A 23,979-nucleotide genomic window follows, 5' to 3' on the forward strand; every position below is an offset into this window, starting at 1 on the left:
AGGTCTAGAAGTTAATCTCATATGGACAGAGGAGGATGCATCATATCCTGATGAATATGCATGTAAATGTATGCACAAAATTCCTATGCAGTTCTTTCTTTTTACTCAATCCCAGTTGCCTTTCCAGATGGTGAGTCTATTTAACTTGCAGAAACTTGGTAAAATAAATCAGTCCAGATCAATTGCATGATTAAACTTTCTTAATTTTTCCAGACAAAAGATCAGGTAGAGAAAACAGGACATTTTTAGAAATCAATTTCTTCTGTGTAAAGGTCAGGACAGCAACCTGGAAGGTATTAATTTTGTACATTCATTTAATACATGCAAAGTGAAAACATTGAAACCTATAAATAGTTTCATTTCTGTTTTGATACCAGACAGCCACAAAATGTTTTGGAAGACATTGGTCTGGTTGTTGTCTTTTCTGCATTATCTGGTGAGGCAGGCCATAAAGCGTTTGTTGCTATGGATTCTGAAATTAACTACATGGAAGCTGTATAACAAATAAAGGTTGCAATTCTGCCCACATAGGCTGTTTAAATCCCATCAGCTTCAAACTGTGCAGGGTGGCATGCAAAGGTTCTTTAAATATTTCCAAGACATGCATGAAGGTGGCAGAGCCACATCTATGAGCCTAGATTTTTCATGTGTAAAGTGGGTGTGTATTTTAAAGGGCTAAAAGATTGCATGTGTATGTGTGTGAGTGCTGAATCCATCCCAGACCAATAGTCTGACTCGTGATTTCTGAAATCTATTCCCCTGGGAACCCCTCCAGAGATTGGTGTGTTTTTTATGGGTGCATTCTGCAATATGTCATTGACACAATGATACTGCAGTAACTGTGGATTTATACTTGACCATCCACACATCATTCCATTTTGTTAGTTGTTTTGTTATGCTTCCTGAATAATATCACATTACTCATGGGCTATAGTGCAACAAAAGCAGGAAAAACCCAACTCAGAAGATTTGTGGTATGAAAACTTACAGATGTCAGCAGGAAGCTATAGGACATGTACCAACTGGAAACAAAGTATGGCACAAATGGTACTGAAAGCGAGATAGCGTACAACAGCCCTGATATCATTATGAGCACAAATCATCATCATGCATGCACAATAAAAAGGACATCTGGAGAAGGCCCATGGTGCTTTTCTCCCAGTGAGGCTCTGATACCCAAAAGGGAGTCTGGGCGGAAGAAACATTTGGACAAATGGGCTCTAGAGGAGAAGCTGTGGGCACAAAAGAGTGCAACGCTGGCTATCTGTGGCCTTTTGGACCTTTTAAATCACACCCACCTTATCTGCTTTATATATGAATGGGGAAGATATGTGTTTGAATAATGGCCATTGCAGTGTGGGCTTCAAAACAATGAAAAATATCCACATTTACAAATTCTATGTGGTTCCAATTTATTAATATTGCCCCAGAGCTGATGTTCATATTGGTACCATGGGCAGCTTTCCTCTCCCCACACTAATAGTAGCTTCAGGAGTGAGCAGCAATATTCCTTGTATCGGCAGCATTGGGGGGAAAAGGGGTTTGGGGTTTTAAAAAACTTCCATCCATGCCATAGTGCCAGTCTTAGTCCCAACGCACACACACTGCTGCCATTTAATTTTTTTTTTAAAGTAAGGGCAAACCGCAACATGTTTAATGTGCAATGTAATTTGTCCCTAACAGAACAAGTGGTATACATATTTTTAAAAATCAGAGGTGTTTAATGCAACAACTCACCTAGTTGCCATAGATGATCAGGAATTCCATGCAGGCAAGTGAATGGGTTGCTTGAAGAGGGATGGATCTCTCCATTCCTCCTTTGCTAGTCCATTTGGTTTTCAATCTGGCTGCAGAAGAAAGAAAGTCCATCCATCAGCATTGTCTCTCTTCTGGCATCCTGGCATGCATAAATAAAAAAACAACCATCTAAGACACTAGTATCTCCCCCTGCCCTCTGCTGGTTGAATAGAAGGGATCTTCCCTACTTCTGAAGACAGCATGGAAACCAAGCTAATAAAATGTTTTGCATGCCAGTAACTTGTGGTGTAGTGGTTAAGGTGTTAGACTACGACCTGGGAGACAAGGGTTTGAATCCCCACATAGCCATGAAGCTCACTGGGTGACCTTGCGCCAGTCACTGCCTCTCAGCTTCATGAAAACCCTATTAATAGGGTTGCCATAAGTCGGAATTGACTTGAAGGCAATACATTTACATTTTTAACTTTTGTGAGTTTATCCGTGAAGCTGGCTAATGGGTCTGATTTCATCATATATAAAGTATGCATTCATATACAAAATATGTATATGTATGTATACAAAGATTGTTGCCCAAGAATGTAATTCACCAAGCTCTGTTGCTGAATATTAGGGCTGCAGTGCTTAGCTGATTAATCTGTCAGAGATGAATGGATTTAAAAACATTTGATCCATAATATTGTGGTTGCTGTTTTGATATGAGGATTTCCCCATAACTTAAGGGGAACAAAGCTTATTTCAGAAACATTAGGTGAGTTTTTAAAAACTGTGTTTGTTATGTGCCTTCCAGTTGATTACGATTTATGGAGATCCTATGAATCAGTGACCTCCAATAGCATCTGTTATAAACCATCCTGTTAAGATCTTGTAAGTTCAGGTCTGTGGCTTCCTTTATGGAATCAATCCATCTCTTGTTTGGTCTTCTTCTTTTTCTACGCATATTGTTTATACATAAAATAATATTAATTTTAGTTTAAATTTCTGAGTTTAAGAAATGTCTCTTAAAACCAGGAAGCATATTTATTTTTTAAAAAACACACCTTTAGTAGAACTTCTTACAAAAAAGTTTGGTGGAAAGCGCCATCTTAGAAGAGGCATTATTTATTTCTGACTAGGACAGCAAATATGATGCCTGGCTGCTGCTGCTGCACACAGCATCTAAAATTAAAGAAGTATATTATTCATATTCCTCATTTATGGATTGATGGGATTGGAGAGCTTCCAGGCAAGACATATACCAGTGTCCGTTCCAAGGTCAGCTTCTCAGTATCTATAATTCTGCTGTTCTCTCATCAGAGAGATCCTTATTCAGCCAGTTACATAATGATATGCATCATTATTCAGTCAAGAAGATATGAGGAACAGAAGTACCTTGCTCAAAATTAATGTTTCAATTACATCTTGCAAAGGGTAGGAACAGCCCTGCAGACTTTATAATAACCTGAACTGGCTCCCTAATTTAAAAACTGCAAGGTAGAGCCGTTCAAAGTCTATCACATGCTTGTAGCTTTATTTATATTTGTCTTGTATTATGCAAATTATTTACCTTTATAAGCAGAAGGTGTTGCCTGTGTGTTTCTGGCAAAAGGCTCTGAGACAGTTCAAGTGATCTGGAGCTGCCAAGTGTCATTTAAAAGCACATTTAATAATTATACTGTGACACTGTTTAATACCAAGTTGCCTGTAAATTCAGACTTGACAAATTATATTTGGAATCAAAGATTTCCACATTTTCCTCAGAGTCAAAGGTTTGCAAGGTCCTCCAATATCAGAACATGTAAGGCTGTGACATGAAAAAAGCTGAGCCAATAGTTGCCACAGAAGCCATGACACCTGTTCTCCCAGATCTCAATTAGCCTTTTAATTGTATTCCGTCTTTGAATCCTGTATTAAAGTTGCTCTTGTGGGCTTCTGCAAAAGTTGCCCTTGCAGCTGCAAAACTCTCAGCTATTGTTTCATACTGTTTTAAATGTTTTGTATGGAGATTTTATTTTATTGGTTTCAACATGTTGTGAACCGCCTAGAGAACACGGGTGGGTGGGTGGGTGGATGGTATAAAGTATATCAAACAAATGTTGTAGGGGTTTTTTCCCAGAAGTTCAAAATCAGAGCTGTTTTAAACCAGAGGTGTGGAACCTGTGGCCTTTGTTGGACTCCAGCTCTCATCAGTTGCAGGCAGCCAGCATGGCCAGTAGTCAGGAATTATGCGAGTTGTAATCTAGCAACCAGCAACCCTCGTCCCCAGAGCTTTGCTAAGGTCTTCTGTCTCTAAATCCTGGAGGCCTGTCACCTGTATTTACAGCAGGCATGACAAGTGGCCTTTTCATTTGGCATCACTGGAAATGCCTTTTAAAACTTGCCTGCTGGAGTAGAAGTCCCAGCACTACCCCCACACTAGTACGCATCCTCTCCACTCCCTGTTTTCCAAGTGAGTGTACAGGTCAAGGAGAAGGGGATAAAAGGAAAGTTGGCAATGAGGGAAATACCTGGAGGTACGCTCTGTGTTCTGACCTTGATTTATTGTAGCCCACTCTAATGTGATACTTCGTAAGACTTATCAGAACCTGTCCTTTCTCTTATTATTGTGCCTTTTACCGTTTTGAGCCTTTCTTCGGAGGCATCCGTGAAGTTGAACCTGCCCTAAATCTGTGGAGTCTCTCCTGCTCTGATTATATAGATTCTTCTCAGCAAAATGAGATATTTGCATGAAATAACACACCAGCCCCATAGAGGAGTGTTTGCAAGAACATTCTATAATTCGTAAGTAAATAACTGGGTCATACAGTTAATCAAATTTTCATTGTTTTTTATGTGTGCATCTCACAGTGGTTACGACAGATTGACTCATGTGTAAAATCAGGACCTGAGTGGAATTTAATGTAGTTAAAAAAAAAAAGATGCAATCACTGGGAGGGTTACTTTTTAAAAGAAAAATAGTGTGTATGCATGCACATTTTACCCTACTCCAGCAGAAGCATCTGAAAGGTTGATTTATTTTCAAATCCTGAATAGTAGATTGACATACAGAAATTAAATAGGTGAAGTTTCACCCAGTAACAGAAGGTAATTTTTTCTTTAGAATTGTCCTGATACTTGTGAATGAATAGAAAGTGTGCAGACATAGGAGCAGCATCTTTAGTATATTTCACTTCTATTTTTTATATGCATAGGAGTCCAAATGGACTGCTACATGTTTTTAGAAAACCAAATTATTTTTAATTCATTTTTAATTTTGGTAACAAAGGATGAGAATGACCTATATTTAAAAATCTTGGACAAATGAAGGGAGGGCATTAATAGCATAGAAAGAAGAATAACTACTTTCAGGAAAATATTTGCTGGAATGAATGGAGCTTTCAGCAGAGTGGCTTGTATGTTATCTCATTTCCCCTTCTTTCCTTTTAATGTTATCTCCTGTATTTCTTGTTTTTGTTTTGCTTTTTTAATACAACAGTGTACATGATTGTTTGTAATATTCTAGATGTAAGTGACTTTGGAGAGTTTCTGTGAGCTTCAAAAGTGGGTTATTAAAAGCTTTAATTAAATTAATGAATAATGCTTTAAATTCAAAGTTACCTGTTGATCAGCAAAGTGGTAGTCAATCAGATATGCTAATGGACTACAATACTGTTCTTCAACCTTGGTTTCCCATACTTTGTTGGACTACAACTCCCACAATCTCTGACTATTGGCTAAACTGGCAGTGGATGATGGGAGTTATAGTCCAACCACATCTAAGCACCCAAGGGTGAGGAGCATGGGACTAGGATACCTTTCCCCAATTTGGTAACTTCCAGATTTTCTTTTTGGACTATAAGTCCCATCATTCCAGACTATTAGCAATGCTGGCTAGGGCTGATGGGGGTTGAAGTCCAAGACATATGGAGGGCACTAAGTTGGGGAAGGCTGAACTAGGATATGTCTCTATTCATAAGGTCATGGAATTCTTCACTAACTTGATGCTTCTATTTTGCTGTAACTTTACTGGTCCTATACTCTAGACATGCCTACTCAAAATTAAATCTCACCGAGTTCAGTGGGACAGGGTATCTCTACATCCACTTTCTCTACATCATGCATAATTTTATATCCCTCTACCATGTTCCCAACTTACCTTTCCCCCTCCTAAGCTAACCCCCCTCAAAGGTTGTAACCTTTAAACACAGGGGAGCTGCTCCAGCACTTGCATCATTTTGATTGCTCTTTTCCACTTTAGATGACGTAGAAAGGGTTCTCTGGCTGAAGGCTGATAGTTTTAAAAGTATTTCATTAGAAAACACCTGGCTTAAATGAATGCAGCTATAGTTTGGATACAAGGCTAAAGCTATGCATTCCTAATCTAAAGCTGTATGCTGTCTAGTACTTCCCTGTTCAGCTTTACACATTCATCTGTGTCGTGCCATTTCACATTTTGGAAGAGGAAGGAAGATTCACAGCAAGGTCAGAAGGCCTTCCTCTCTAGCATATGGACAAGATTAAATTGTACAACGATCCATGTAAGTAATATAAATTGATGTATAAGTATAAAGGAAAATAGTTAGTTTGTTTCACACTTTTTTATGCCTCCTAATAATCAGAGAGATTGGTGTACCTAAGAAACAAAGAGACCTGAAATGAAGAGGAGGATGCTGTCCCCTCATTAACTAAATAGTGCCTCCAGTTTCACATGTTGGGTGTGATGGGGCTGCCTTTGAAATAAAAGGGAAACATTTCAGTGTTCCCATTCCTGCAAGGGCCTCTTGGATCTCAGCACTGTTGTTTAGGTAACTTTAATAGAAAGTATACAGAGCAAGCAGTTCTTTGCATTCGTCCTTTCATATTTTAGTGCAGAGGTCATAAACCTATGGTCCTGTTTATGTTGTTGGACTCCAACTCCCATCATGCCTTGCCAGTATGGCCCATGGTCTAGGATGATGGGAGTTGTAGTATATCAACATCTGGAAGGCCAAAGGTTCCCCATTCTTGCTGTCCAAACTCAACAAAATGCTTTGTTTCCCCACCCTGTTCTTACAGACATTCACAAAGTTAATTTTAAAATAAAGTCTTTTACTGGAAGTTCTAGTGTCCAACATTTATTTATTTATTTATTTATTTAATTTGTATCCTGCCCTTCCTCCCAGCAGGAGCCCAGGACAGCAAACAAAGCACTAAAAAACTTTAAAACATCATAAAAACAGATCTTAAAATACATTAAAACAAAACAGCGTTAAAAACATTTTAAAAAAACAGCCTTAAAAAGGGTTAAAAACATTGTTAAAAAACATATTAAACAATTCTGACAAAGATGCAGACTGAAATAGGTCTCAACTTAAAAGTCTTGTTGAAAAGAGGAAAGTCTTCAAAAGGCGCCGAAAAGATAGCCGAGATGGCGCCTGCCTAATATTCAAAGGGAGGGAATTCCACAGGGTAGGTGCCGCCACACTAAAAGTCCGTTTCCTATATTGTGCAGAACGAACCTCCTGATAAAATGGTATCTGCAGGAGGCCCTCACCTGCAGAGCGCAGTGATCGACTGGGTATAGAAGGGGTAAGACGGTCTTTCAGGTATCCTGGTCCCGAGCTGTATAGGGCTTTGTACGCCAAAACTAGAACCTTGAACTTGGCCTGGTAGCAAATGGGCAGCCAGTGCAATTCTTTCAGCAGCGGGGTAACATGTTGGTGATACTCTGCTCTGCAGTCTTGCCGCCGCATTTTGCACCAGCTGCAGCTTCCGGACCAACCTCAAGGGCAGCCCCAAATAGAGCACATTATAGTAATCCAGCCTGGAGGTTACCAGTGTGTGGACAACAGTGGTCAGGCTATCCTGGTCCAGAAACGGCCGCAGTTTTCTCACCAGCCGAAGCTGGTAAAAGGCACTCCTAGTCACTGAGGTTACCTGGGCCTCTAGCTACAAAGATGGATCCAGGAGCACCCCCAGGCTACAGACCTGCTCTTTCAGAGGGAGTATGACCCCATCCAAAGCAGGCAACTGACCAATTATCCGAACTCGGGAACCACCAACCCACAGCGCCTCCATCTTGCTAGGATTCAGACTGTTTATTGGCCCTCATCCAGCCCACCACTGAGTCCAGGCAGCGGTCCAGGGCTTGCACGGCCTCTCCCAATTCAGATGTTATGGAGAAATAGAGCTGGGTATCATCAGCATACTGCTGACACCTCACCCCAAAGCTCCTGATGACTGCTCCCAAGGGCTTCATATAGATGTTAAACAGCATGGGGGACAAGATGGTACCCCGCAGTACCCCACAGCACAGCTGCCAGGGGGCTGAAAGACAGTCACCCAATGCTATTCTCTGAGAACGACTCTGGAGATAGGATCGGAACCACTGTAAAACAGTGCCTCCAATACCCATCTCACCAAGTCGGCCCAGAAGGATACCATGGTCAATGGTATCAAAAGCCGCTGAGAGATCAAGTAAGAACAACAGGGTCGCACTCCCCCTGTCCTTCTCCCGATAAAGTTCATCCATCAGGGCGACCAAGGCTGATTCAGTCCCATAACCAGGCCTGAACCCAGACTCGGATGGGTCAAGATAAACTGTTTCATCCAAGAGTACTTGCAGTTGCTGCGCCACAACCCTCTCAATCACCTTCCCTAAAAAGGGGGTATATGCAACCGGTCGGTAATTGTCACAAACCAATGGGTCTTGGGTGGTCTTTTTCAGGAGTGGTCGAATCACTGTCTCTTTCAAGGTGGCTGGGACCACTCCCTCTCGCAATGATGTGTTGACCACACCCTGGATCCACTCAGTTAATAAGCCAAGAAGGGCAAGGGTCGAGAGGACACATTACTGGCCGCATCATCGCAAGCACCTTGTCCACGTCATCAGGCTGCATCAACTGAAACCGTTCCCAAGAAATTGCGGCAGACGTTGCACTGGACACTTCATTGGAGACTACAGTAGATGTGGATGGGGCATCAAGACTGCTACGGGGGCAAGCAACTTTACCCTCAAAGTGCCTTGCAAACAATTCACAGTGGGCCTCCGAAGGGTCTAAGATTCCATTTCCTGGAGTTGATGTCAACAGACCCCTGACAACACGGAAAAGCTCCACTGGATGGCTACTTGAGGATGTGATGGAGGCAGAGAAGTGGGCCTTCTTCGCCGCCCTCACTACCACACAGTAGGCACGGTTATAATGTTTTACTCGTGCTTGATCAGCCTCACAGCACGTCTTTCGCTACTTGCGCTCTAGCTATCGTCCAGCCTGTTTCATTGCCCTTAGCTCACTGGTGTACCAAGATGCAAGCCGGGCTCCACAGCGCCGGAGAGGGCGCTCAGGGGCAACCGTGTCAAGAGCCCGACGCGCCTCGCTGTTCCACAGCATGACAAGGGCTTCAACAGGGTCACCTGCTCTATCTACTGGGAACTCCCCCAGGGCATTCAGGAATCCAGTGGATTCCATTAGGCTCTGGGGGCTGACCATCTTAATCTGTCCACCACCCCTGCAAGGAAGGATTGGAGCCATAAGTCTAAACTTCACCAGGAAGTGATCTGACCATGACAATGTGGTGACATCCACCCCCTCTATCTCCAGACCACCCATTCCTCCATCTGGAGCAAAAACCAAGTCGAGGGTGTACCCTGCCCTATGTGTTTGGCCAGTAACAAGTTGAGACAGCCCCATGGTTGTCATGGTGTCCATGAAATCCCGAGCCGGAACACTAGAGGCAGCCTCAGCATGGGCATTGAAATCACCCAGCACTATCGTTCTGGGCTCCTCCAAAGCCACAGTCGAGATGACCTCCACCAGCTTGGTCAGAGAAGCTGCCGGGCAGCAGGGTGGACGATACACCAGCAGCAACCCTAGTTTACTGTCTCCTTGGCCCAACATCAGGTGCAGGCCCTCACAGCCAGCTCCAAGACAGAGTGGTTTCCTGGTGACAGAGATGGAAGTTCTATAGACCACAGCAACTCCTCCCCCCCCCATCCCTGCAGCCTGTGCTGGTGCTGCAGCGAGTATTCAGGTGGGCAAAGTTGGGTCAGATCAACCCCTCCAAGCTCACCCACCCAGGTCTCAGTAATACACACCAAATCGGCACCTTCATCCACAATCATGTCATAGATGAGAGTGGTCTTATTATGTACCGATCTGGCGTTAAACAACAACACACACAGGCCAGAGGGCACAGCAGATAAGCAACGAGAAACCAAACCCTGAGAGGAGTGGCAGCAAAGAACAAGGTGCATATCATGGTTCCTGAAATGCATGCTCGGAGGCGTGCTATCGTTTTGTCACATGTTCTAGGTTTGAGTCATGCAAAGTTATGTGCAAACCTATAATTTTTAGGTGTGGATTGCATGGCTCAGATTAATACCTGGGCACTGGATTTGATGAGCCTCAAAAAATTTCAGCCCTGTGCTACAAAATAGAAATATTAATCCTTAATCTAGCATTGGTGTCAAACATCAAGTCCTTGGAGTTACAAAAAAACCCATTTCCAGGGATGATACTAATATATAACTGCATATAATCATATAATGGGCTCATTAGGATGAAGTTATGGAATGCAACATAGAGCTCCATGCGTGACTCCCCTCTTCAGCTGTGAAATCATACTTTCAGCAGTGCAATCATACTTTCAGCAGTGCAATCATACTTTCAGCAGTGCAATCATACTTTCAGCAGTGTTACTGCACAGGATTACAAGCATTGTATGAAACACTGTATAACTGGTGGCATCTTCTCAACAACAGAAGGTCTTGCTGTTGACAAATGAAGGATTTTAATTTCTCCTATGTGCCATCAATTCTGCCTCACTTGAAATATTTAAGAAATATGCCATCTTTATAATAGACCTTTATTTAGTTGGACAAATTTGTACTTAATATTTAATATGATTGTACTTGATATATCTTTCCTGAACACTGAAATGAAAGCAGAAGTCGTTTATGAGAGAGTTTTATGTGCAAATGAGAACTCTCACAGTCATGGAGCATTGGAATGGGGCAATTGTTCAGCACTGTCAACATTTGAGCATGTTAAACAAAGACCTGTTTCGCATTATAAAAGTTGCTCATCTAATGAAAAATGAATGACTACTCTTAGCTCAAGTTTAATGCACTTCTTTATGCATGTCTCTTGTGCACATATTAATTTATATTAGATCTTTTGTAATCACTCACAGTCTGCAAGTCTAGAGAAATGTAAAAGAATCAGGTGATACAAAGAGTTCTTATTGCTTGTCCATTTCAATCCACTATTAAATGGAAGTCTGAGCACAATGCAAATCAATACTAATGTGTGCCTTTTTATAACTTGGCAGCATTTATTCCTCACTATAAGCTGACTTGCTCCTTCAGTGCACATTCAGAGCTTTCATAATGGATATAGTTGAATCTAATTAAACAACGTCCCATGTAGATATTCGATGTGACTATAATTAGCAGCATATTTGAGTGAATTCTCATTCCAATAGTAGCTAAAAATCACTCATAAGAGATAGCAAACAATACATCTTACATCCAAGATTGGTCTTAAAAATGCACAGTGTTATACATGCTTACTCAGAAGTAAGTCCCATCGTGTTTAGAGGGGCTTACTTCTGAGTAAACATGCATAGAATTGGATGTTTATGACTAGCCCAACCTTGGCTGTAAAATGCAGCCACATGTATGAAAAAGATCCATATGTATCCTTCAGAGTTATTTGCTAGTTAGTTCGCTTATGCTGATGCCTTTGACTTGCTGGGGAGGAGTCAGTGGTCGTGGTGCACATTGGCACCAATGACATGGGGAAATGCAGCCGTGAGGTCCTGGAAGCAAAATATAGGTTGCTAGGTAGGATGCTGAAAGCCAGGACCTCCAAGGTGGCCTTCTCTGAAATGCTACCGGTTCCACGCGCAGGGCCAGCCAGCCAGGCACAGCTTTGCAGTCTCAATGCATGGATGAGATGATGGAGGAGGAGGGTTTGGATTTGTTAGGCACTGGGGAACATTTTGGGACAAGCCAGGCCTGTACAAAAGGGACAGGCTCCACTTGAACCAGAATGGAACCAGAATGGAACCAGACTGCTGGCACTTAAAATTAAAAAGGTGGCAGAGCAGCTTTTAAACTGACTGAGGGGGGAAACCCGACAGGAGCTGAGAAAGGTCCGGTTCGGAATAAACCTCCCCCCTGGGATAAAGACCAAAGAAATGATGAAATTTTAAAAGGGGTAGGCCTAGAAGTAGGCATTGTGAGAGCAGGGGCACAGGATATCAATTCAGAAGGGCAAAATTACCACAGGCCAAACCACAAGTGCCAAAGACACTTGAAGAGAGACACTGCTTACAAGTGCCTGTACGCAAATGCTAGGAGCCTCCGAACCAAGATGGGAGAACTGGAGTGCTTGGTCTTAGAGGAGAGCATTGATATAGTGAGCATAACGGAGACCTGGTGGAATGGAGAAAACCAGTGGGATACGGTTATCCCTGGATATAAATTATATCGGAAGGACAGGGAAGGATATATTGGTGGTGGTGTCGCTCTATACGTGAAAGCAGGCATTGAATCCAGCAAGCTCGAAACCCCAAAAGAGGCAGACTCCTCCACAGAATCGTTGTGGGTGGTGATACCATGCCCCAGGAGGGATTTAATACTGGGAACGATCTATCGTCCCCCTGATCAAAATGCTCAGGGAGACCTTGAAATGAGATATGAAATTGAGGAAGCATCCAAACTAGGAAATGTGGTAGTAATGGGTGACTTCAACTACCCAGACATAGACTGGCTGCATATGTATTCCAGTCATGACAAAGAAGCAAAATTTCTAGATATTCTAAATGACTATTCCCTAGACCAGTTGGTCATGGAACTGACCAGAGGGATGGCAACCCTGGACTTAATCCTCAGTGGGGACCAGGACCTGGTGCGAGATGTAGGTGTTGTTGAACTGATTGGGAGCAGTGACCATAGTGCTATTAAATTAAACATACATGTAAATGGCCAATTGCCAACAAAATCCAACACGGTCACATTTGACTTCAAAAGAGAAAACTTCACAAAAATGAGGGGATTGGTAAAAAGAAAGCTGAAAAACAAAGTCCAGAGGGTCACATCACTCGAAAATGCTTGGAAGCTGTTTAAAAACACTATATTAGAAGCTCAACTGGAGTGCATACCACAGATCAGGAAAGGTACTGCCAGGGCCAAGAAGATGCCAGCATGGTGAACGAGCAAAGTCAAGGAAGCTCTTAGAGGCAAAAAGTCTTCCTTCAGAAAATGGAAGTCTTGTCCGAATGAAGAAAATAAAAAGGAACACAAACTCTGGCAAAAGAAATGCAAGAAGACAATAAGCGATGCTAAAATAGAATTTGAGGAGCCCATTGCTAAGAACACAAAAACCAACAACAAAAAAATCTATAAATACATTCAAAGCAGGAGACCATCTAGGGAGGCGATTGGACCCTTGGATGATAAGGGAGTCAAAGGTGTACTAAAGAACGATAAGGAGATTGCAGAGAAGCTAAATGAATTCTTTGCATCTCACAGTGGAAGATATAGGGCAGATCCCTGAACCTGAACTAACATTTGCAGGAAGGGATTCTGAGGAACTGAGACAAATAGTGGTAACGAGAGAGGAAGTTCTAGGCTTAATGGACAATATAAAAACTGACAAATCACCAGGCCCAGATGGCATCCACCCGAGAGTTCTCAAAGCACTCAAATGTGAAATTGCTGATCTGCTAACTGAAATATGTAACTTGTCCCTCGGGTCCTCCTCCATGCCTGAGGACTGGAAAGTGGCAATTGTAACGCCAATCTTCAAAAAGGGATCCAGGGGGGATCCCGGAAATTACAGGCCAGTTAGCTTAACTTCTGTCCCTGGAAAACTGGTAGAAAGTATTATTAAAGCTAGATTAACTAAGCACATAGAAGAACAAGCCTTGCTGAAGCAGAGCCAGCATGGCTTCTGCAAGGGAAAGTCCTGTCTCAGTAACCTATTAGAATTCTTTGAGAGTGTCAACAAGCATATAGATAGAGGTGATCCAGTGGACACAGTGTACTTAGACTTTCAAAAAGCGTTTGACAAGGTACCTCACCAACGACTTCTGAGGAAGCTTAGCAGTCATGGAATAAGAGGAGAGGTCCTCTTGTGGATAAGGAATTGGTTAAGAAGCAGAAAGCAGAGAGTAGGAATAAACGGACAGTTCTCCCAATGGAGGGCTGTAGAAAGTGGAATCCCTCAAGGATCGGTATTGGGACCTGTACTTTTCAACTTGTTCATTAATGACCTAGAATTAGGAGTGAGCAGTGAAGTGGCCAAGTTTGCTGTTGATACTAAATTGTTCAGGGTTGTTAAAACAAAAAGGGATTGCAAAGAGCTCCAAAAAGACCTCTCCAAACTGAGTGAATGGGCGGAAAAATGGCAAATGCAATTCAATATAAACAAGTGTAAAATTATGCATATTGGAGCAAAAAATCTTAATTTCACATATACGCTCATGGGGTCTGAACTTGAGGTGACGGACCAGGAGAGAGACCTCGGGGTTGTAGTGGACAGCACGATGAAAATGTCGACCCAGTGTGTGACAGCTGTGAAAAAAGCAAATTCCATGCTAGCGATAATTAGGAAAGGTATTGAAAATAAAACAGCCAATATCATAATGCCGTTGTATAAATCTATGGTGCGACCACATTTGGAATACTGTGTACAGTTCTGGTCGCCTCATCTCAAAAAGGATATTATAGAGTTGGAAAAGATTCAGAAGAGGGCAACCAGAATGATCTAGGGGATGGAGCGACTCCCTTATGAGGAAAGGTTGCAGTATTTGGGGCTTTTTAGTTTAGAGAAAAGGCAGGTCAGAGGAGACATGATAGAAGTGTATAAAATTATGCATGGCATTGAGAAAGTGGATAGAGAAAAGTTTTTCTCTCTCTCTCACAATACGAGAACTCGTGGGCATTCAAGGAAGCTGAATGTTGGAAGATTCAGGACAGACAAAGGAAGTACTTCTTTAATCAGCGCATAGTTAAACTATGGAATTTGCTCCCACAAGATGCAGTAATGGCCACCAGCTTGGATGGCTTTAAAAGAAGATTAGACAAATTCATGGAGGACAGGGCTATCAATGGCTACTAACCATGATGGCTGTGCTGTGCCACCCTAGTCAGAGGCAGCATGCTTCTGAAAACCAGTTGCTGGAAGCTTCAGGAGGGGAGAGTGTTCTTGCACTCGGGTCCTGCTTGCGGGCTTCCCCCAGGCACCTGGTTGGCCACTGTGAGAACAGGATGCTGGACTAGATGGGCCACTGGTCTGATCCAGCAGGCTCTTCTTATGTTCTTATGTTCTTATGTTCCATGGGATAGTGTGGATGGGGAACCTGGGACTCTAAAGATATTGCTCGACTCCCAGCTCCTTTCATCCCTGACAGTGGGCTGCTGGGTGTTGGAGTCCAACAACATCTGGAGGGTCACAGGTTCCACATACCTATCCTAGCTGTTTGCACGGGACTGTTTTGAGACCCTCAGCATAAGACCTTCAGGGTACACTTTGACAGGGCTACACTGCCTACCTCTAGTCATGCCAACAGCAAATTATGCAATCTTTCTTTGAATTATTAAAATATGTATAACTATAAATATCTAAAAGTTCATTGCAAATCATGTCATACGAATTTGTCTCAAAATGGTTTGCATACCCAATTACCTGATTTTAATACAATAAATCAAATCTAGCTGGTGCTCTGTCTGTAGATGAATGCACTTTTTTATCAGTAGCTAAAAAGATTTGAGTGTATTTATTACATTGGTGTCTTCATTCTTTAATGTTTTCCCATCCAAAGATAGAGGACTATTGCCAATATTTCCCAGTAATTAGCATCAGATATTCTTGTACTAGTTATAATGTAATTTATTTATTTATTGCATTTCTACACCGCCCCATAGCCAAAGCTCTCTGGGCGGTTTACAATTAAAAACATTAAAAACAAATATACAAATTTAAAAACACATTTTTAAAAAGCAATTTAAAAACACATGCTAAAATGCCAGAGAGAAGAGGAAAGTCTTGACCTGGCACCGAGAAGATAACAGTGTTGGCGCCAGGCACACCTCATCACACAAATCATTCCATAATTAGGGGCCACCACTGAGAAGGCCCTCTCCCTTGTTGCCAGACTCCCAGCTTCTAGCAGAGTAGGCACCCGGGGGAGGGCCTTGGATGTTGAGCATAGTGTACGGGTGCGTTCGTGTCGGGAGAGGCGTTCCATCAGGTATTGTGGTCCTAAGACGTGTAAGACTTTATAGGTTAAAGCCAGCACCCTGAATCGAGTTCAGAAACATACAGGCAGCCAATGCAAGTGGGCCAGAATCGGTTTTATATGTTCGCACGGTCTGGTCCCTCTTACCAATCTGGCCGCTGCATTTTGCACAAGCTGCAGCTTCCGAACCGTCTTCAAAGGCAGTCCCATGTAGAGCGCATTGCAGTAATCTAACTTGGAGGTTACCAGAGCATGGACAACTGAAGCCAGGTTATCCCTTTCCAGATAGGGGTGTAGCTGGGCCACCAACTGAAGTTGGTAGAAGGCACTCAGTGCCACCAAGGCTACCTGAGCCTCAAGTGACAGAGATGGTTCTAAGAGAACCCCTAAGCTATGAACCTGCTCCTTCAGGGAGAGTACAACCCCATCCAGGACAGGTTGGACATCAACCATCCAGTCAGAAGAACCATCCACTAGCAGCATTCCAATCTTGTCTGGATTGAGCCTCAGTTTATTAGCCCTCATCCAGTCCATTGTCGCAGCCAGGCACTGGTTCAGCACATTGACAGCCTCACCTGAAGAAGATGAAAAGGAGAAATAGAGCTGCGTGTCATCAGCATACTGATGGCAACACACTCCAAAGCTCCAAATGACCGCACTCAATGGTTTCATGTAGATGTTGCACAGCGTGGGGGACAGAACTGACCCCTGCGGAACCCCATACTGGAGAGTCTAGAGTGCCAAGCAATATTCCCCAAGCACCACCTTCTGTAGCCGACTTGCCAAGTAGGAGCGGAACCACTGCCATGTAGTTCCTCCCGCTCCCAACTCAGCAAGTCTTTCCAGAAGGATACCATGGTTGATGGTATCGAAAGCCGCTGAGAGATCAAGGAGAATCAACAGAGTCACACTCCCCGTCTCTCTCCCGACAGAGGTCATCATACAGGGCAGCCAAGGCTGTTTCTGTGCCAAAACCAGGCCTGAAACCTGACTGAAATGGACCCAGATAATCAGTCTCATCCAAGAGTGTCTGGAGCTGGCCTACAACCACTTGTTCCAGGACCTTGCCCAGGAATAGAACATTTGCTACTGGCCTAAGTTATTAAGATTTTCTGGGTCCAGGGAGGGTGTCTTCAGGAGTGGTCTCACTATTGCCTCTTTCAGGCAGCCAGGGACCAGAGAGGCATTAATCACTTCCCTGGCCCAGCTGGCTGTTCCATCCCTGCTAGCTTTTATTAGCCAAGAAGAGTAAGGATCCAGCACAGAAGTGGTTACAGGAACCTGTCCAAGCACCTTGTCAACATCCTCAAGCTGTACCAACTAAAACTCATCCAAGAAATTGGGACAAGACTGTGCTCTGGATACCCCGCTTGATCGTAACAGATGAACTCATAGTATTGAACTCATACGTGTTAAATGGAAGTTAATAAAAAAAATTAATGGGTCTAACGCCAATTCTGTTTTGGGTCGCCCACCCCTTCAAGCTGCAATAATTTCTTTCTCTCTGTACTTTACATATCCACCACATACATCAGGATCTTGTTCTATTCTTGTAATGAAAAATCCCTTGCAACAGAAACAGACCCTTTAAAAATAAAGGACATGAAAACACTGGGGAGCAAGGAATAAATTGCTTTTGCTGTGTGTTGTGATATGTTAGAAATACATTCAAAATGAAAAAAATAGTATTGCTAGATTAATTGTACAGGCTCATACTTAAATGCTGAAATGCTAACTCCATCTTTTAAACCACGGACTCTATATTTTCCCCCTTTAGAACTAATTCAGTTCTTTGGAATGAAAAGTACATTTTCTCTTAGTCCATGGGTTCCCCTCCCCCAGCCTTTTAAGGCTGTAGAGATGTTAAATGACTAGTAATTTTGAAGTCATGCTGGTGAACGAGGGTGGCGGTGGGACACTGAGCAAATTCAGTAGCACTTCTTCTCAGGAGAATATGATTCAGCTTCAAACATGAAATTGCCTTGGCGGCATCAGTCTAATAGAGATGTTTGTTTTTTTCCTATCACTGTAATCATTGTACAGTCTTGAATATCGGACACTGGCAGTATTTGTGTCCTAGGAAGAACCCGCTTCAGTTATAAGTGAAAGGGTAGAAAAAAGAATTCCCAGGAATTCCTTCGCACTTGGATGGCTGAAGAGGTAGTTTGCAAAAGAAACACACACCTCCCTTTTAACAATTCCAAAATCCACCTTCCTTCCCTACTGGCCTACTCTATAAGCTAGCTAGCTACATCTTACACTCCTCCCCTAAATTTAAACCTCTTAAATCGCTAGCTGCTGAGGAATATGGTGGTGGGAACATTATTGACAGACTGAAGGAGGAGTAGGAGTTGATTGCACATTGCTGAAAACCTGAAAGAAAGCCAGTATGATATAATTTCACTCTGGGAATCTATTGCTATAGCAACAAAGAAGATTTTTTAGAAAAAGGTTCCCGTTCGAAAGGACTACAAAAGCATAATTTAAATCCCACGTTTAAAGTTGCTGGTTTATATCTTGTTAATTTAGACAATACAGTATCTAGAGAGGTGGGAAAAAAACTATTTATTGAACTAAGGTATCTGAGCTAAAGGATCTCTACCCAAAAAGTCCCCCCCCCGTTTCAATGTTATTTATGGGGAAGCCAGACACAGCATGCAAGCTGCTCTGTGCTATCTTTAGTTTGTTTTTTGCAAGACATTTTTCCTTGGCTTGACTATGAAGTTTAAGCACCAAAATATTATTCTAAAAGACACGTGTGTGTGTGTGTGTGTGTGTGCGTGCACACACACAAAAGTAGCAAAACAAATGTTATTTAATCTGTGTCCAGGGGTGCCAACAGGATTTCCTTGTACACTGTATGTAGATTGAATCCTCTGCATTCCAACCCACTCCCAGCTCCTGAAAATCTATTGGCAAGAACTGTTGCTTATGTACATATATTACCAATATGAACAGTTAGTTTGAATCCATAATCTTGATTTAAGATGTATTTATTTAACAGCGGTCCACGAACTTCATTCAGGTGATCCACAGTATGTCTGTGGATTTGTGAGTGAAGATGGTTGGCCACTGTGAGAATAGGATGCTGGATTAAGTGGCCATTGTCCTGATCCAACAGGCTCTTTTTATGTTCTTATAATGGGAGATGGTACATTCATCACACTGAATATTGATTTTTAATTGTATTTTGTATCGCTTCATTTCATGTTTTATTATATTACAGTTTGAATTCTATGGAATTACAATAGCCTCAGCAGGCAGAAAAATCATTAAGTGGTCTGCCAAGACTCTCAGCAATTTTCCAGTAGTCCATGAGGGAAAAAGTTTTGGGACCACTAAGCAAGGGCTTAGACCTAGAACAAGGTCAGCCCTAGGAAGTAATAATAAGGAAGAAATTAATAAAGCAATGTTGAAGTACAGCTACAGAACATGCACAATTATATTTTCACAGAAAAATTCAGAGGTTAATGTCTGTGCGATTGAGAGCTTTGTGAAAAGCAACAGTACAGCAGTGTGCAGGGAAGGCACCCCCACCATGATGAATATGGATTAGCCAGTGCCCCTCAGTTGCTCAGCTGGTCGCTCATTAGCTGAAAGGAACTGGTTCCATTGCTTGCCACAATGCAACACCAACACCACAAATATGACATGTGCAATCTGTTTCACTGCTATTGCAAACTGCACACAAACTAGAAATGTCAGCCAGAGGACAATGGGTGGGTGGATGGACAGAATAGCTCATCTTGCTTTACATGTAAAGCTGGAACACCATTCTTAGATAAACAGTTCATAGAACATGTTGGGCCAGATTGGAACAATTACAGAGATGGACAGGGCATTTAATACAGACATGGTTTTTTAATGCTACAGATGATGATACTACCAACATTCAGAAATCAACAACATATGCCTTATGTGTTGTTAGTAGTGGCAATGTTTGTCTTTAATGTTTAATATAGTGGGTTGGGGACAGAGATCTGTGAATTGAGTTTGGTTCATGGAACAGAGTGCTCTCAATTCCCCTTGAGCACACTGTGCCTCCTAAAAACTGTTTTAAAGACTCGAGAGCTAGTGTGGGAGATCTTCTCCACTTCCGTTTGCACAAGCTGGATCCAAACCCCTTCTGTGAACAGATGGACTCCTTCCATTCATGGAAGGGCACCTTTGGATCCATGTTTCTAGTATTTTATTGCTTGCTACAACTTATGGCTAAACAAACAAAAGCTAAAAGTAAAGTATTTAATTAAACATTTGTAAGATAAGATATATATATGCAAACTTTGCAGTATTTCTTGCTTTCAACGTAGATGTGCATTTTTCCAGGGGGTGGGGACACAAGTATGCATGAATAAGAATTGTGAATCACAATCCTACACACTGTTCGCATGCAAAACATATGTCAGACCACTGAGGCGCAGATAAACAGACCCAGAGCCTGGACTATAAGGGGAGAGGGATGGGCAGGCAGCCTTGGAACAATCACTACATGGGAGCTCCTCTGAGAGTTCATTAGAGCAGGTGCTTAGGAAGCAGCTCTACAGCTAAAGTTTCATACTGCATACACAGAAGACCTTAAATGCACTGGATTGTAAAGCTGCAGCTGGTTCCTGTTTGTTTCATAGGAGCACTGTCAGCAGTTACCACCATCGTGATCATTAAGGCCAAATACATAGCATTAAAAAATTCTCCTTTACTGTTGGAAGAATGAACTTAATTTGTACCAAGGCTAACCTGGAAGCTGGTTTTCATGCTAGGCCCTTAGACAATAGATTTGGGGAACATCCATGTGAAGTATTCTTGTGTTGGTGCATACCTTTAAAGCCCCCAATGAGATCTTGGTATTTAAAGGACTGCCTCATCCTATGTATGTCAAATGCTATTGTCGTACCTGGAAGACCTCCTTTGAATTTCCCCACCTTCTAATGGATGACTGGGGAGAGGGGCTTTTCAATGTTTGGAAAAGGACCACAGCTCAGTGGTAGATCATCTGCTTTGCATGCAGAAGATTCAAGGTTCAATCCCTGGCATCTTCAGGTAGTGCTGGGAATGTCCACTCTGAAAACCTGGAGAACCTCTGCCAGTCAGTGTAGACAGTACCTTGATTCCACAGATACAGCAGTGAGCCTCAAGGGGTGTCCAGAACACAGTCTTGTCCTGTTGTGTTGGATGAGTTTCAGTTAGTAAGTCTTGAAGATGTGGTCAAGGTGCTTGGTCCTGTCTGGGCAACCTCTTGTGCTCTTGCCCCTTTCCCCTCATGGCTGATAAAAAACAAGCAAGGGGGACAGCCAGCTGGGCCAGGGAGGTGAATAATGCTTTCTTGAAAGAGGGGATGGTCCCTGCCTGTTTAAAGGAGACAGTGGAGAGACCACTTCTTAAGAAACCCTCCCCATGTAGTTAAATGTGTCTTTAGGTTAGATGCACAGCAAAGAAAGAGTTAACTTTCTCTAGAGGGTATTACACTCCCTAGGGGCAGCTAGATTGATTTAGTTACAGGAATACCCCGCTTTACGGACCTTCATTTTATGGACCCTCGCGAGTACGGACATGCTCCATACTCCACCATACCCCACTTAACGTACGCGCGCTTTGCACTTATGGACACTGACGGAACGCCCGAACTTGTGTTCCACATGCCTCGTGCGTTGCGAAGCGTTGTCTCCCTGTAGCAATCAGAGCGACTCCTGACCTAGCAATCAGAGCGATCTGAGAGACTCCTGACTAGCGATCAGAGTGATCTGAGAGACTCCTGACCTGAAGGTTCTCATTTAAGTACAGTACTCTTTACAGTACATTTAAGTTCTTTACTACTGTACTTAACAGCGATCGGAGCTCTGCCTGCCCCGGCCTAGGTCAGTGGCAGCAGTGTGTGTGTGTGTGTGTGTGTGTGTGTGTAGGGGGCACCTCGTGCTCTTTACTGTAGATCACCGATTTCATTTTTTACCTTTCCATTGTCCCATTTTATACCTCTCCATTGTCCCCCATTGTCTCATTGTCCCATCTTCCTTTCCTGCTTTAATTGATTGATACAAAAAATAATAAATAAATACTTTTTTAAAAAAAACCTACTTTTTATTTTAAATAAAAATTCTAGTTTTATGACTCCCCCCCCAGTTGAGAAAAAAACACAATTGTGTTCACTTCTTTGATCTACAGTATTGTATTGGTCTACAGTATTGTAATTTTAAAATATCATCTGTGGGACCTACTTCTAAGTAGACTTGCATAGGATTGGGAATTTTACCCTAGTAAAATTGAAGCAGGGCAGTCTTTATTCTGAATTAATTAATCCAGAATACTTTTCTCTCTTTCTCTGCCCATCATCAGTTCTGGCTTTTGCCACTGCTGGCTTGTGACTCCCAATAGCGTGTGTGTGTGTGTGGGGGGTGCCTCTTGGTATTGGTATTGTTTTCCCTTGCCTTCAATTGTTTGACTTCACAATTTCATACAGTACAGTACAGTACTGTACAGTGCAGTTCAGTACAGTAGTACTGTACATAATGGCAGATACAAAGAAAAGTCGTAAATCTATCACCTTAGATATGAAGCTTAAAATGATTAAACTGTCTGATGAAGGTGTTTCTCAAGCTGAGATAGGCTGAAGGCTAGGCTTCACTCAAACTACAGTTAACGCGGTCATGAAGAGTAAAGAAAAAATTCTTGAGGAAGTTAAGAGTGCTACGCCAGTTAACACAACAACAATTAGAAATAGCGTTGTTGCAGACATGGAGAGACTCTTAATAGTTTGGATAGAAAATCAGACTGCACGCCAGGTTCCTGTAAGCCAGGCAATGATTCAAAATAAGGCCTTAAGCCTATTCAATGACCTGAAGGCTAAGAAAGGTGAGGCAGCGAAGGATGCCAAATTTGTTGCAAGCCGTGGATGGTTTGATAGGTTCAAGAAGAGGTCTAACCTACATAACATCAAAGTGTAAGGAGAGGCAGCTGCTGCAGATACTGAGGCTGCAGAAAGCTATCCATGCGACCTTGCCAAAATTATTGAAGAGGGAGGCTACTCCAAGGATCAAATTTTTAATGTGAATGAGACTGGGCTGTTCTGGAAAAAGATGCCTGCAAGAACCTTCATTGCAAGAGAGGAGAAAACAATGCCAGGCTACAAGGAAGCTAAAGATAGAATAACCCTTCTGTTAGGTGGCAATGCAGTCTGTCCTGCAAAGGCTGCAGAATGCCACAGATGTAAGAAGATAGATTATTTTGCTGCTGTGTGCCACACTAGAATGGTGAGTGAAACCTTGGAGCAGCAGAAAAGTCAAGAACAATTTTTTCTGGGTTCAGCCACACGGGTGAAAAATTCCACAGATCATTGGGATGTATCACTACAAATCAGTGGGCTCTCGATAAAATTTAAAATAGACACTGGTGCAGATGTCAGCATAATATCTGAGTCTGTTTACAAGTCTTTTTCTAACCTGCCTAGTCTCCAGCAAACAACAGCCGTTTTAACTGGTCCTGGAGGACAGAATCTAAATTGCATAGGATACTTCATAGAAAGAACCTGCTATAGAGCCAGACTATGACTTTAAGGTGTATGTGATCTGTGCAAAGACTAATAACCTCCTAAGCCGAGATGTTGCAAATATGATGGGGTTGATGCAAAGTTTAGATGAGCTTTCCACAGAAATTCCTGACACAGTTGAAACTTTGAAGACACCACTAGTACAGATAAGGCTCAAAGAAGGGGCTGTACCTTATGCTACTCACACTGCCAGAACAATATCAGTTCCATTCCTACCCAAAATAAAGGCAGAACTGGATAGAATGGTTTGCTGTGGAGTTATAGAACCTATCACAGACAGAACAGTACACGTGTGGATCTAAAACAACTAAATAAAGCTGTCAAGTGGGAAAGTACATTTTTCCTACTATGGATGATATCCTGCTACAGTTAGCTGGTGCCCACGTATTTTCATTGCTTGATGCTGCAAGTGGATTTTGGTAGATCCGCCTAGCTACTGACACTGCTAAATTGACTACATTCTTCACTCCGTTTGGGAGATGCTTCTTCAAGAGATTGCCATT

The 23,979-nt window shown here is 42.5% G+C and overlaps 1 long non-coding RNA gene across 5 annotated transcripts in view; it reads right to left on the reverse strand.

Moving 5' to 3' along the window:
* The window catches only part of LOC133377628 (uncharacterized), a 37,276-nt gene that overhangs the window by 3,327 nt on the left and 9,970 nt on the right, over window positions 1-23,979 (reverse strand). For 2 of the 5 annotated variants that reach the window (XR_009760771.1, XR_009760760.1), the window contains exon 2: window positions 1,738-1,897. This is a non-coding gene — a long non-coding RNA (uncharacterized LOC133377628). Of the gene's footprint in view, window positions 1-1,737; window positions 1,898-3,301; window positions 3,372-23,979 lie in introns of all 5 variants that reach the window. The other 3 variants (XR_009760776.1, XR_009760762.1, XR_009760779.1) reach the window with 3 other exon arrangements.

This window comes from Rhineura floridana, chromosome 1 (genome assembly GCF_030035675.1).
Source record: "Rhineura floridana isolate rRhiFlo1 chromosome 1, rRhiFlo1.hap2, whole genome shotgun sequence".
NCBI classification, from domain to species: Eukaryota; Metazoa; Chordata; class Lepidosauria; order Squamata; family Rhineuridae; genus Rhineura; species Rhineura floridana.